The sequence below is a fragment of the Mauremys reevesii genome, linkage group 2, assembly GCF_016161935.1.
Source record: "Mauremys reevesii isolate NIE-2019 linkage group 2, ASM1616193v1, whole genome shotgun sequence".
NCBI lineage: Eukaryota > Metazoa > Chordata > Testudines > Geoemydidae > Mauremys > Mauremys reevesii.
The window spans coordinates 240,087,069-240,103,266 of NC_052624.1; the positions used below are offsets into that span (position 1 = coordinate 240,087,069).

At 40.7% G+C, this 16,198-nt stretch overlaps 1 long non-coding RNA gene across 1 annotated transcript; it reads left to right on the forward strand.

The window, feature by feature from the left end:
• Positions 1 to 10,694: 10,694 nt before the first annotated feature.
• Positions 10,695 to 14,131, forward strand: LOC120398626. Its single transcript, XR_005594584.1, has 3 exons — positions 10,695 to 10,791; positions 11,336 to 11,532; positions 12,103 to 14,131. It is a non-coding gene; the product is annotated as an uncharacterized LOC120398626 (long non-coding RNA).
• The last annotated feature ends 2,067 nt before the right edge of the window (positions 14,132 to 16,198 follow it).

Consider the following 16,198-nt stretch of genomic DNA (forward strand, 5'->3'; position numbering starts at 1 on the left):
CTCATGATTTTTAAGCCAACCTCATGATTCTGGGGAGATCTCATTTATGATTTTTGAACTCTTGAGGTTGGCGATACTGACCTGCAGCCAAAATGTCTACAAACTGTATTTGATTTAAATCAAAGCCACGGTAATTGTGGAGATGTTGTTAAAGAATTGTTTAAAGACAGTGACTGGTAACAAATTGTTGCTTTTAATTTTATCAGGTTTTCCTGTTTGTGTATTTGTTGGTGATTTTTAGGTAGCTAAAGTCCACATAAAAATGCCTGATAACAAACAATGGAGGATACTTTCTGATAGGTTATTCACACCACCATGTTCCCTTAGGAAAATCTATGGCAAAGGATCTACAAAAAGTAATGACAAATGAAGCTTTTTTGCAGACAGATGCACCACCTCGGAACACAGATAACTAAGGGCTAGAGTGTGGATCTGCCACAAGCCATGTGTAAATGATGCACCAGGAACAGTGCAGGAAAAGAACTGCCTGAAAGGCACATTTCCCTCCCTGCTTCCATGTTGCTCTGGGCAGAGGGTAGTAATTTTCTCCTGGCCTATACAAGCATTTAATGACACTATCCCAACACAGCCTGTGTTAGCCCATATGTCAAGGAGACAGAACCAAAGTTCTTTTCTTTCCCTTGTGCTTTTCACCCACCTGCTCCAGGGAGAGAAAGTAGCAGACACAGTTTCTTCTTACCCCTGCGCATGTGGACCTATGGTCCATTTAACTTGCACAGGAGTACAAGGGCAGTTCTTATTCTCTGTGAAGCCCTGAGTAGGTGCACAGTTTAACTCACAATCTAAGCCAAAGGCTATTTATAATAATGACGACAGTGATGTGAGTAACGGGGTTTGAATTAAAGGGACAGTGCCATATACTTTACCCTACATTAAAAGGTTTTACAAAACTTAATATTGATTGAAATAATAATTTTGTAAAAATTACATAATTTAAACAATATACCTTTAAACATATTTTTTAAAAGAGGCTGTTTTGTGTTTTCACATGTTATCCTGCAGTGTTCACTGTCCAAACATTGCAGTATTGTACTATTACATGAAAATCAGGAAAAGCAATTGAGACGAAACTGGCTACAAATAAATCAAGAAATACAAAGAGTACAAGCAAAATAAATAGTGAAAAGTGCATTCAGTTTTGAAAGTTCTTTCAAAGTATAGAATCTATGGCAACTTAAATGAGGACTGGGTCAGATCTGCAGGATTTTTTCCATTGTTCTTATAACCTGATACTAATGATAATTTATGGAGCAAATGAAAGCCACATACAATTCCACTAGGAAAAATAGCCAGCAGTAGGGCAAGAAGAAAAAATAATAGAAAAAATAGCATTTATGAAAATGGTTCTCTCTTTTAATGCAGACAAGACATCAGGTGTTTAAAGGCAATCTTTGAAAAAGGTATCGGGCACAAAAAGATAAGAGCCACTATTCCTAGGGAGCTTTCTAGAACACAAGCTTAGATTCCCTCCACAGAAATTAATACCTCAACATTTAGGCCTATTTCTTCTGTCCAGGGAACCTAGCACTTTTCCAGCAAACTATGATTTAAGAAACATGACATCTTGGCAAAAAACCCATTGACAACAGCAGAAGCAGACCCATGCTACCCAGTCCAGTGTGGACAAGGTCTTAATGGTTAAGACCTTGATCCTGCAAACAATTATTGTATGTACGTGTTTAACTATATCTGTATGAGTACACCTATTGACTTTGACGGGACATTCACATGCATAAAATTAGACGTGCATATGTTCTTGTACGGCTGGGACATAGTAGCATCAAAATTAGTTTAAAATAGCATAGTACTAAGTAGAGTGGCCCCTTCGTGTACTGGTAAAAAAAAAAAATACAAAATATTTTTGTGAGAAATTGCCACAAAAATCTTCATCAAAATTACAAACTTTATTATTATTTGTAGTGTTCTGATCAAAATACATAGGTGACGTCAGATGATCCTTCCTTTAGAGCAACTCTAGAATGACAAGGTGGCAGAAACTGTAGATCCCCTTCTATAATGGGGCACATGCTCCTGCCCCATTACTGTCATTGGAAGTTAACTTTCACTGAAGCAGGATCAGGCCCTGTTAAAGCATCTGACACTACCTGATCCTGCAAAGCACTAAGTGCCCCCTGCAAAGTGCTGCGTATCCTCACCTTTCACTGACTCTCCAGGCCAGACTTCAGTGGGAGTTAAGGGAACTTAGCATATTCAGTGTTGAATCCAATGCTGTGGGGAAAGAGAGGCATCCTCTTAAAAAAATAAAATGTCTATGAATAATAAATCAAGCTGCAATGAAAATATGTACAGAGTCAAATCCTGCACCTCTTTCTGAAAGGAAACCTACTGACTTCACTAGGGAGATTTGCTTGTGTCAGGACAGCAGCATTAGACCCTTATTATCTGGCCATTTAACTGCAAGAGCTCAGCAAGTTATTGAATCTCTTCATTTTTATTTAGTGAGACACATAGAGACTATTGAACCACCAATGGTTCCCTGTTCTGTTGGTATGTCCCTCACTGGACAGCCAGAATTTGAAGCAAAGAAAAATAAATCATGTAAAAAATGGTAAGCATTCATTCGTCTGACTAGATCTTTTACTGGCCACATGGTATTCCATTTATTTTCTAGCAAACAGCAGCATGATATATCTAATCTTATTGTGCACCTCTTATCTATTTCATCGAATTTATTGAATTTAACCTAAACATATTTAAATGCTACAGCAGGTTTCGTATATAAGAAAACAACCTAATATGGAACACATGGCATAGGAGTTAATACATATGTTTTATTTCATTCAGTGCAAGTAACTACACTGATGTGACATTAAAGCATGCACATCAGAATGCATAGGTTAATTCTTCCTTTTCAGTGTCCCTTAATATGAGAGCATGGCGTCTTTCTATAGAATTAATGGGTGTTAAATTTATAACAAGTAAAAAGGAAATACTGACTCACACGAGGCCAAATATAATTTGTACTTCTTCATGAGTCTTCAGTGAGGCGTAACATGTGGTAAGCTGAGCATAATTTGGCCAAAGGAATATATACAACTTATATGAAAGTCAGTGCTAAAGGAGTTTACATAAATAATTACTTTTATGACTAAGGATAACACTTGTAGTCATGGAAGCTTTAATGTGTAAGCAGGTTGCTGCATGTGCCAGGAAGGATATTGTCCCTTATATACAGTGCCAGATAATTAATCAGGTCACAGGTGTTTTAATCGTCTTTGGAAGCCTCGGGCATTGGCCACAGCTGGAGGCAGGACATCAGTCTTGAAGGACAAATGGAAATATCCAGAATGACAAATCCTATGTTAGTTTGCCGGATTATGAGGCAGATTCTGAAAATTGGTGCTTAAAGGTTTTTTTGCAGCAAACTCTGCCCCCTGGTGCTTACTTGAATTAGGTGAAATATTGGCAATAAAATGTTGTTTCATTGGTATGCATCTGTTTTCAAGTCCCTAAACATCTGAAAATGGAAGCAATCCTATGACATTTATAATATTGTTTTTTGGTTATAATTTTGCATGGAAAAAGATTGATATGATGTCTGCAAAAATTTCACAGCACAGTTTCATGTTTCCTTTTCACATTTTAAGCTATATCTGTTTGTTGTAATTGGTCACCGAAGTCATATGACTTTTTTGTCAGGGGATGGGGGTGGGAGGAGGGGATCCTTTTTGCTGGTGCCTACTCCATGTAGTCAGAAAGATCCGTAGAAGCAATTTTGAAAGTTTTTTTGGCAGTGAGAAGACTGGAAATTGTGTGCTGTCTGTGAGATAATCCCCAAAAGCTAATCCATTGCATCAAACTACGGTGGGAACCAAAATATATATCTATAGTATTTAGAGGGAAATCTCTGTGTGTGTGCGCTGTTCTGGGCCATTATTTCATGAATGCCTGCTTAAGCCTTGTTTCAAGCTAGACCTAGAAATACCATTTCAGTCAGGCCACTCTGCCTTTAATATTTATTTGCTCCAACTTTTAATTACATTGCCCATATCAGTTTCATCCACCAAGTACAGTGTCTGTTTGTGTGTTAGAGACAGAGCAATAGAGATTCCTATTGCAAACTGTCTTAAATGTTTCAAACTTCTACAAAAAAGCCCCCCAAAGTATTTCCCTCCAGAAAGATCTATTGAAAATGAGGTTTAGAACAAGAGTGTTATTTCAACCTTAACTATAGCATTGCTCTGTTAGGGGTCAATTTTTCTTTTTATACTCGTGTGGTACTGAAAAAATAAAACAGAATGTGTATGTTTTGTGTTACAACTACACAGTGCAAGTGTCTGCATGTACACACGAACATTTGTGTGTGCATTGGGCAGATTAAATTCATACCAGCTGTAGAGAGATTATCAATCCTAGTGATGATCTCCGTATCAAATACGGGACTCTCTGAAACTTGTAATATCTCTACAGACGTAATGAACTATTAAAGTGCATCCAGTGTACACATCTGATTGTATGTATGAAGGGTGTGTTGGCGTAGGGCACAAACCAGGCGGTCTGTCAGTACTGTTCTTCTTTCGCTGGGGCTCATTCAAAATCTATTAATTTGGAACATGGCAACAGTAATATAAGAATCACCATTAGTTAAACACAAAAATAGCTGCTGGAATCCAAAGCAATTCATGAGGACAGCACCAGCACTAAATCACCTCTGCCACTTGAAGATGATACCCCATCCAGATCTATTTGCGTCTGACCAAAACTTGTAGTAGTTCTATTTATTGTTTTTGCAAATATTGCACTGATAGACAGCTTACTACTGTGCATACCAATACACAGGAATGTGATGAGCTATTAGGAATTAATGCAATACAAATAATTGGAAGCAAATGAAGGCATTCATTGGTTCTCTCTCAGTTTAAGAAGAATCTCCACCATTGGAGGTAGATAATGGAAGGCCCTGTAATTAATGCATAGCAAACCAAGGGCTAAACATTGCATATAAGAGATACAGCAATTTTTAATATTTTAAATCACTACATCTATTCCTTTCTCCTGGCAACTTTGGGCCTGGTGGAGTTCTGACAATCTGATCATGTCAGCCAGATCATGCCAGAAATGAAGACTACTTGTCTTCCCCAGAGTGTTGCAGTTACCAGAAATTGAAAATGGTATGGAGCCTTCCCATCTTGAAATCACATTTTGTGCCACCAAGTTACACTGCTTTGCTCACAGACTTACAAGAAATCAACTCAGATGAGCTGGCAGGGGATCACAGAATCTTGCATGAATCCCTTGTTAAGAGGGCAGACTGCCGGTCTCATCTCAATTGTCATTTAAAAAAAGTAAGTTTTCAGCCCTTTTCCTTGTGTAGATAGCCTTGAAATGATGTAAAGGGATGAAAGGAGCAAACTACTGAGTTGGTCTCCACTTCAGCAGCAGGAGCCAGGGTGTATGTATTGGCAAGGAGAGAGATGAAAGATTCTACCCCCTCTCCCTTTTAGTGTAAAATAAGTCTGTTAACTTTGAGGTGTGTCTGGAAATATCATCTCTCTAGGCCTCCCCCAAAACCTCAGACTACCCTTGTGCCTAATAGGGTAATGATGCTGGACAGGAATCAGTGCTGTTTGTGGTAGGGTGGGATTATTTTGAAGGCCAACTCCAAAATGCCAGCTCTGCTAGAGTTAACATTTTGAGACCTCTCTAAGGCTGGGCCTGAGCCAGCTGCCTCACACTCACACAGCTACTAAGCTGCAGGTTTATACCCACTATCCTTCCTGCATTGCCCACCTGTAGCCACCACTGATAACACAACAGGAATGCAGTGGGCAGTCTCTCGCTGCGTCTGACCACCGCGCCAGTGGGGCACAGAGGTGCTGCCAAGCTGCTGCTGCACTGAGGAGAAGCCCGGCAGTTGCTCCTGCTGTGCTTGCCTCTCTCCCTGCCCAGCCCCAGCTAGAAGCTGAAGAGCTTTTATGGGAGGGGATTGAAGCCTAGTTTCTGCCCTTATCCTATCACCCCGGGGAAATCCCTTTCCCTTGCCCAACCTCCTCCGCCAGCTAGGGAGACCTCCCCACTTTCAGAACCCAAGGGGATTCGTTCACCTTCCAGCAAGTGGAGGGATTCATGGGGGCAAGTGAATGTACTGGGATAGGATGTGCAAATTATGTACAGGCCTCAGGGTCTTGACATGGCCCTCAGTGTTGCACAGTTTATGTATCTCAGTTATAGATATACATAGAAATTCACCCACGAAAGCTCATGCTGCAAAACGTCTGTTAGTCTATAAGGTGCCACAGGATTCTTTGTTGCTTTTACAGATCCAGACTAACACGGCTACCCCTCTGATACATAGAAATAATTGTTTATTATTGTTTGCAATTAGCAATTTAATTTCTTAGTAGTAGTAAATGAACACGCCTGTTTGTAGGTAATTTGTAGTAACACAGAATAATTGCTAGAAATCAAATACTAATGGAGAGAGTGCGGGGCCCTAGTTCTTCCTTATCTCTGTACTTATCCAGCACTGCCTGCTACCTCTCAGCTCACCACAGCAGTCTGCAAGTTTCTGCTCTACCTTTTCTGCACGAGATGGACTATTTAGGAGACTGAAGGACTGAGGTGTTCAGCTCTTGCATTTGTGCTAACGCCTGATCTGGCTTTGTGAATTCCTGTAAGAGATGCTGGTTTTGTCCAGCCTGGTGCTCCCAGTTTCAGAGGTTTTCTTTTCCCCCAACCTTTTCTCTGTTACATCAGGTTGATTTTGTTTTAAGGTCATGAACTGGAGCTGGTCACTTCCTGGACCTCAGTATATTGGAAGGCTTTCTATATTGTCATTGCCCTATGGACAGTAGGCATTTCATCTTCAGAATCTGCAGGAATAGTCTATTTAGCCTGTCTATTCTTTCTTTAAGTGGCCAAATATATAGAGAATGAATTTATTTATTCCAACAAGTGCTCCTCAAGTCACAACTCCTCTGATTCTCCCAAAATGTGTACCAAAACTGGGGAGAAGCCAGAATGGATTCATTCATGAAGACCTTGCTAACTGAACACTTCAATTTAGTTTGTGCTTGTGTTCAATACAATTTACAGACATAAAACCATTTTTATGTGCTAATCACAGAGAAATAGAAGCTGGATTGAAATGACTTTGAAAATATGACCTCAGCTGCCCTCATGGGGGCATCCAAGGGCCTATTTTGAGGATGAGCCCAATGAAGATGAAGAGATTGAGGAAGATCAGGTATGAGGAGGGAGATCTGCTGGCTTCTTGGCTAGTTCCCTGATGTAGGAAATTATCTCTATTGCATATAACACTAAATTACATGCTCAGCATTCATGGACTTCAATGGGACTTAAGCGTGTACTTAAATGTTGTCCTAAATTGGGATGGACTTAAACATGTACTTATGTGCTTTCCTGAATTGGGGCCTATAATAATAACATCCACCTTTGTTCATTGACATTTCATGGGCATGAACTAAGGTGCATGAATCTAAAACCCAAGTTAATTTTGGAAGGACTGAAGTGAGATGTGTCTTGTTCTCACACCTCTAATAGCTGCTTCAGCATCAGTGAACCACAACTCCTTTGAAAGGAAGAGGAGAAATTTCACCAGACACACAAGTTAGGTTAAGAACAGAAAGATGATTCCCAGACAGAAGCAAGATTTTCAGCCCCATCTTGAAGACACTGATTACATCACTTCCCTTATCTCTGGGTACATCTACACTATGGGACTATTCCGAATTTGCATAAACCGGTTTTGTAAAACAGATTGTATAAAATCGAGTGCACACGACCACACTAAACACATTAAATCGGTGGTGTGCGTCCACGGTCCGAGGCTAGCATCGACTTCTGGAGCGTTGCACTGTGGGTAGCTATTCCGTAGCTATCCCATAGTTCCCGCAGCCTCCCCCGCCCCTTGGAATTTCCGGGTTGAGATCCCAGTGCCTGATGGGGCAAAAATCATTGTTGCGGGTGGTTCTGGGTAAATGTCGTCAGTCACTCCTTCCTCTGGGAAAGCAATGGCAGACAAGCATTTCGCGCCTCTTTTCCCTGGATTGCCCTGGCAGATGCCATAACATGGCAATCATGGAGCCTATTTTGCCTTTTGTGACTGTCACCGTATGTGTACTAGATGCCGCTGACAGAGGCGATTCAGCAGCGCTACACAGCAGCATGCTTTTGCTTTTGCATGACAGCAGAGATGGTTACCAGCCATACTGCACCGTCTACCAATCCATAAATTGGTAAAAAGATGATCATGGCTACCAGTCGTTTTGCACCATTTGCTGCTGTCATAAGTGCCCCTGGCTGCTCTTAGCCAGGGGCGCAAAAGCCAAAATTGGGAATGACTCCCTGAGTCAATCCCTCCTTTTTGGTATCTAAAAATAGAATCAGTCCTGCCTAGAATATGGGCAAGTGTACTAGAGAACCACTGTATCAGAGAGCACAGCTGCTCTGTGTCAGATCCTGCAGAAATTATGAGCTGTATGCTATTCACAGGAGGTGCTCCTGCAACAACCCCACCTGTTGATTCCGTTCTTCCCCCAGCCTTCCTGGGCTACCATAGCATTGTCCCCCCACTTATGTGATGAAGTAATAAAGAATGCAGGAATAAGACACACTGACTTGTTAGTGAGAAATGAGTGGAAGGCAGCCTCCAGCTGCTATGATAGTCCAGACAGGACAGTAAGGAGTGTGGAGGAGAGGAGTCCAGCATCCCTCTGCTAGTCCAGGGGCAATTGAATCTTTTTTTTACACATGAAGGGTGGGGGCTGACAGAGCTCAGCCCCCTGTTGCTATGATGACAATGATTATCAGCCATACTGCACCATCTACCAGGAAAAATTAGGACCAGGCGCCCTTGATCGACCTGACGGATGCTAGTCAGCATGGTTACCAGCCCTTTTGCACTGCCCCATGTGCCAATAGGCTGATGATGAGGACGGGTACCAGTCGTTTTGCACCATCAGCCACCCATGGTGGGGGGGAGCAAGGATGTTGGTGTTCAGTGCTGCAGCATCGCATCTATCTGCAGCATTCAGTAAAGATAGGGTGACATGTAAAAGAGTCAAGAGAGGATTGTTTTCCCTTTCACTTTTGGGGGTGGGGTGGGGCGTAAATTGCCGAGCAATGCCCTGACCCACCGCGGACACTGTGTTTGACCCTAGAAGCATTTGGAGCTCAGCCAAGAATGCAAATGCTTTTCAGAGAGACTGCAGGAACTGTGGGATAGCTTGAGTCCTCCAGTCCATGAGCGTCCATTTGATTCCTTGGCTTTCCGTTACGCTTGTCACACAGCAGTGTGCTGAGTCCCTGCTATGGCGTCTATCTGGAGATTTTTTAAAAATGTTTTTTAATTCGTCTTCTGTAACGGAGCGCTGATAGAACAGATTTGCCTGCCCTTACAGCGATCATGTCCGCATGGTCCATGCGGGAGCTCTTTCTTTATTTTGATTTTTAACTGCATCGCCACACGTGCTGATCGGAGCTCCATGCTGGGCAAACAGGAAATATTCAAAAGTTCGTGGGGCTTTTCCTGTCTACCTGGCCACTGCATCCGAGTTCAGATTGCTGTCCAGAGTGGTCAGTGGTGCACTGTGGGATACCGCCTGGAGGCCAATACCGTCGATCTGCGGCCACACTAACCCTAATCCGATATGGTAATACCGATATTAGCGCTACTCCTCTCGTTAGGGAGGAGTACAGAAACCGGTTTAAAGAGCCCTTTATACCGATATAAAGGGCCTCTTAGTGTGAACGGGTGTGGCGTTAAATCGGTTTAATGCTCCTAAAACCGGTTTAAACGCGTAGTGTAGACCAGGCTTCTGACTCTCTAGCACTCAGCGCTAAGAATTATATTTTGGGAACAGCTTCTAAGAAAAGAATCTCTCACTTTTCCCCTTTGCTCTTCCCATTTGTCATTAATTCAGCTCCCTTTATTGTGTGAGTCATGTTATAGATCTGGTCCATAGATTGGAAGTTTTGTCTAAAATTTTACTATTACTTTCTTTGTCATCAAGAAAAAATTAATTATAGGTAAAATTATATCGGGATCCCAAAAGTATCTAGATTTCAATGCACTTATATCCCTTAGTTGCTTATTTCTCTAATTTGCATTTGTTTTCTATAACCAGGCATAAAAATTGACAAATTCAGATACATGATTCAAAGCCATAGGCACCATCTGTGGAGCTTTGAACATTGTTGCGGGATAGCTAGCAGATTTTGCAAGATTTTAATTAAAGCATACATGCACAGATTGTGAGGATGGATGCATTTTCTAAGGCTACTCTCTGAACAACTATCCATTGATAAAATAAAACAGCAAGTGGTCCAGAATTTATGTCTTTGCTTTTTAAGAGAATCTTCTTTTAATGATGCCTTGATTTATTCAGGATTGTTTACCTCTGCACTTGGAATAGAATAATGACTTGGCACTGAAATGTTTATCTGTTTATATTATTTTTATATACATGTTTGCAGATGATACTTTTCTATTAAATGTTTCAGCCTGTATGATGAGTTACTAAAAAAAGCTTAATCTGAAAGTAGAGTGATTGCTCAAGAAGACAGTCCTCTGATTCTTTTATTTAAAAAAAATATTTCTCACTCCTCTCAGAGATGGTCTCTTTCTGTTTCATTGTTTACTATTTATTATTTATCATAATTATTATTTTCTATTTGATGGAGGCCAGCAGTGTACTTGGCGCTGCAGACATCATTGGAGAGACATCTTCCCTGCCCACAAGGATCTTCCAGTCTAAACAGACAAACAACTGCCATTGTGAACAAAGGGTGGGTTGGATTCATCACATAAAGGTCCAGCAGGCTTGTGTCGTGGCATCTGACAGGCATTTCTTTGAATGGTGGATTAACCCTGAGAGGCCTCACAGAAGAAGTACTGATATTAATAACAAAGTATTACAGAAGATCAGATAAATGCCTGCCAAACAAGGATAGGGAGCTTGTTCCAGCTGTCAAGGACAGCAGGAAAGAATTCACCTATATGAAAGTGGGAGAAGAATACAGAGGGAGCAATAAGCTATGAGCAGGGATCATAGAAATCCTTTTGCAATGGAAAAAAGTGGAATTTACGTTTTTACAGAGAATCTTTAGTGTTTACATTTTGTGAAAAAAAACCACATTAGTTATTAGCTAAATTTTACTGAAAGTAACAATGTCACTTATTCAATGCAACCTCCCCCTCTTGTGGTTAATTTTTGAATGCACTTTAAATTTACATAGCTAAACATACTCCTATAAACTGTTTCTGGCATATAAAGGTTACTAAATGGCATATAGGGATTTGTGTTTTAATGCATCTCAAATTTTACTTCAGCCTCCAGACATGAGCAATTCAAGTTATGAAAAGATGCCGACAACTTTAAAAATCATCCCTAAAGACTGTGCCACTGATTTTGGCAAGGACAAATTTCACATTGACGGCAATGTACTGTTCTGTACTGTATCCAGCAAGGCTGTCGATTACGTTTAAAGACAGACAATCGTAGAATACATGAAAAGCGCTAAATGCTGGTAGGCTTTGAACTTGCTTAAAAACTGTAAATCTGTCAATAAAATATTGTGTTCAACTGATTACAATATATATATTATGGCTAGGGAAACTAAAGTTCAGTGTTTCATTTTAATCACAGAAAAATGCAGATTTTTATCCTTTTTTTCCTGAGAATTTGGGGGTTTTTATCACAGAAAACTAGGATCACTGGTCATGAGGTATGTATGGAGTGAAGAGTGTTAGCTTAGGATGGACCAGGATGGGTTCTCAGGAAATAATTTTTTGCACCAAATGATTTTCTTCATAATCTTGTAATTTAACCTTCTATTCAGTAAACAAAGCAAAAATATGGTACAGTATATTGCGGGACATGATTACATAGGAATCATTAACACAGTGATTGATCCAGTCATTTACAACTAGCTTAAATATTTTCAATCTTTCTTCTTTTAAAGAAGAAGCTGGGAAACATTACATAGAACTGAAAAGGGGAGCTGAAAAAGCAGGACTTTGATGAGAGAGAAAATTATATAGTATTTGTAGACCACTGAGTATGACAATAAGAACTAAGGATATAATTCTCCTTTCAGATTCTGATGGCTGATATGAACTCCAATGTGCAGAACAGCATCTATCAGAGTCAGGATCTCCTTTGTAGTTCGGAGAGGAGATTTTGCCTTATGGGAGGTTGAGTACAGCTAGAAGGATTGTCTAGAAGGTCTGGGTGAGTTGTTCTTTATCCTAGGGCACAAGTAGATGAATAAAGGGCCTCAGTACTGTATTTAAGAGAGATACACTGTTTCAAATGTTATAAAGGATTATGGGACTTTTTTTTTGTGGCTAACAGTGTATTTTGAGGCCCTGTCCTAAGCTGCAAATACAATAATGGCCAGGGATTTGTCTAGAACTCAGTTGCCCTCTAACCTGATCACAGACATGATTCTTATTTGTAGTGTAGACTGCACCTTAACTGTGTTTCGTAAAAAGGCTGAAGCTTTGAACTGACATGACTTGAAATTAGTACAATAACTGACTTGCCCTAGAAGTAGCTTTCCAGGCATCCTGTGATTAGGCAGCGTTGGAATTTTCTCCTGTGTTTATATGTGCTTTATATTTACACACATTTCACCCTTTCCTTTCCGTTTGATGCTACTCACTTCTACAACAGAAGCCAAGTGGCCTTCTCTAGAGCTGTGGAATCTCATTTCTGATTCCTGTGTATGTGTTTGGATGGGGCTCATTTTCCCAAAATCAGATAGACTACTTCCTTAATATGCTCACTTTGGGATAAGTTTGGGAAACAACATTCAGAGTTCTCTCCCAAACTAGACATTTCTGCATGGTTGGAGAATTTAGATATTAATAATGAAATTCCAAATCTCGATTGCTATAAATTGTATTACAGTTGGTCCAGAACTACATCTATAGCTCAGCAAAGCACTTCAGCATGCATGTGACGTTAAGTATGTGAATAGTCCCGTTGGAGTCACAGGGACTACTCATATGCTTAAAGTTACACATATATTTAAGTGCTTCACTGCATCGGCGTATATGATCCAGGTGAGAAGAGCCTCACTAAGAGACTTTCCTTCTGCCTCTAAGGAGAACACTGATGGCAGGGCTGTTCTGCAGATGATCCTAGAGCACCCTGCACACCCTTTTTCTCAGTATGTCAGTTCTGCCATGCAACTGTGAGCAAGTTAATTTATTGAAGGCTGTAATTATTTGGGATGAAGATGAAATTGCTCAGAGAGTGGATTTCTGCTGACAGCAATCTTAGCCCTTCATTGCCAAGTCAGCATAAATTCTTTGTTTGGATAAATGTCAATAAATATGCTAGAACAGTATGATTTCACTGAAGTATTTACATACTGTGCTTTAGCTCCAACATTAAGTATGCTACGGCAAATGGCCACTCAAGTAACTATGCAATGTTCCATTATAATCCCAATTTCCAATATCTTCACTGAGGATAGCTATTTTAAAGCACATTTTACTGTTCACATTAGAAGAGGAACAAAGTAGTTAGAGGGTTACAATCTAAGCTGATTTATTAGGAGGAAATGTATTTAATGTAGTTAGTTTTCTAATTCTCCTTGAAGGTTGCCTGCTAACGTTTCCAGTGTTTAATGCCCACGTACCACAGGAGGGAGCCAATTCTTCAATATGCAAATATTTTATGTTACTTGTAAATAAAATAAAAGAACCTGAGAAGCACAAATGAGAAATATTCAGAGCTGGGGTTTTAATTCTAGCCCTTCACTAATAAAGATGTTTTAAAGGAATTTGGTTTGATAGTTTATGAGCTTGGTTCTCTGAGTAATGAATAAATGAAACCCAGTCTCTAGTATCTGTTGCCTGGTGTATGTTCATTTGTTGATCACCAATACTGTAGCAGACCAGTACAAGAGCCTATCGTCTACTAAGCAAATGTCATAAACACTCCCAATGGTATACATTAGAACCATTATTAGAGATGTTTTGGTGTCAATCTCCCAATACTCCATGGTTCAGCCCCTATTTACGTTGTTTCTATTTCCATCTTCAGCAACTGTGAAAGACCAGTGCTCCAGGAGTCTCCAAGTACCAAAATAAAGTACCCTGAGGACTTTATTAAGAACAAATAAACAGTTTTTTGAAGGAAATTCCCTGCAGATTTCTCTCTCCACATGGCTTTTTGTTATACATACATGCCACAAAACAAGAAAATGGCAGCATGGACTTCAAGCCTTTGGGTTCTATTCCATCTCTAACTAGCTGTCTGTGATTGCTCAGTATCAGCCCAGTAGGCCAAGTCCTGAACTCCTTTTGGAGGAGCTGATCCTGCAAGGTGCTGAGCAACCACTATTCCTGTTGACTTCAGTAAGAGTAAAGGATGCTCAGAATGTCACGGGAAGCAGTCAGCACCTTGCAGGATCATAAGAAGGGCCAAACTGGGTCAGACCAAAGGTCCATCTAGCTCAGTATCCTTGTCTCCGACAGTGGCCAATGCCAGGTGCTTCAGAGGGAATGAACAGAACAGGTAATCATCAAGTGATCCATTCCCTGTCACTCATTCCCAGCTTCTGGCAGACAGAGGCTAGGAACACCATCCCTGCCCATGGTGTCTAATAGCCATTGATGGACTTATCCTCCATGAATTTATTTAGTTCTTTTTTGAATCCTGTTATAGTCTTGGCCTTCCCAACATCCTCTGGCAAAAAGTTCCACAGGTTGACTGTGCGTTGTGTGAAGAAATACTTCCTTTTGTTTGTTTTAAACCTGCTGCCTATTAATTTCATTTGGTAGCCCCCTACTTCTTGTGTTATGAGAAGGAGTAAATAACACTTCCTTATTTGCTTTCTCCACACTAGTCATGATTTTATAGACCTCAATCATATCCTCCCTTAGTCGTCTCTTTTCCAAGCTGAAAAGTCCCAGTCTTATTAATCTCTCTTCATATGGAAGCCATTCCATACCCCTTGTAACAATGCTGTCTCTGGTGGGCCACAACTGAGAGTACCAATTCAGGACAAATTTCATAGAGCAGGGCATTTACAGCCCAATGCTGGGGTTCTCCACTTCTAAGGCACACCAAACCAGCCAGACAGAGAGGACTTTGGTTTTACCCCACGGGCTAACCATAAGTCATGCAAGCAATTTCCTTAGATGCTCCAGTTTTCCAATATCACCACCAGTGCCACTCATTATGGGGATGAATGGTTGTGAAAACCAATACCCCAGTAAAAGAAAAACAATTCTCCCAATCCCAAAGGACCAAGCCTCACCCAGGTCAATATACAAATCAGATCTTACCCACAAATCACCTGTTGCCAATCCTTCAGAATCTAAAATTAAAAGGGTTATTCAGAAAAGGAAAAAGATATAGATGAAAGCTAAAATTGATTAAATGGAATCAATAACATACAGTAATGGCAAAGTTCTTGGTTCAGGCTTGTAGTAGTGGTGGAATAAACTGCAGGTTCAAATCAAGTCTTTGGAGTACATCCACAGCTGGGATGGGTCATCAGTCCTTTGTTTAGAGCTTTAGTTTGTAGCAAGGTTTCTCCTGAGCTCAGAAGCAGGACTGAAGACAAGATGGAGGGGTTTTCAGGGCCTTTTATATTCTCTGCCAGTGGAAGGACCCCTCTTTGTTCTTACTGTGGAAAATCACAGCAACAAGATGGAGCTTGGAGTCACATGGGCACATCACATGTCCATGCATGACTCAGTTTGCAAGCCAATGCCATTGTTTACATGTTAGTTTGAACGTTCCCAGGAAAGCTCAGATGTGGATTGGCATCTCCCAAAGTTCATTGTCAGTTAAAAGAACAGGAGTACAGCTGCTACTCTGAAAATTGTCAGTTAAGTGTTTCCTGACTGGGCACTTACTGACAATAGTCCTTAAGAAGCTGACCAAATGCTTCACTAAGACCTGGTCTACACTAGGAGGTTATGTCGAATTTAGCAGCGTTAAATCGAATTAACCATCCATGCGTCCACACAACGAAGCTATTTAGTTCGACATACAGGTCTCTTTAGTTCGATTTCTGTACTCCTCCCCGACGAGGGGAGTAGCGCTAAATTCGACATGGCCATGTCGAATTAGGGTAGGTGTGGATGGAATTCGACGCTAATAGCTCCGGGAGCTATCCCACAGTGCACCACTCTGTTGACACTCTGGACAGCAGTCCGAGCTCGGATGCT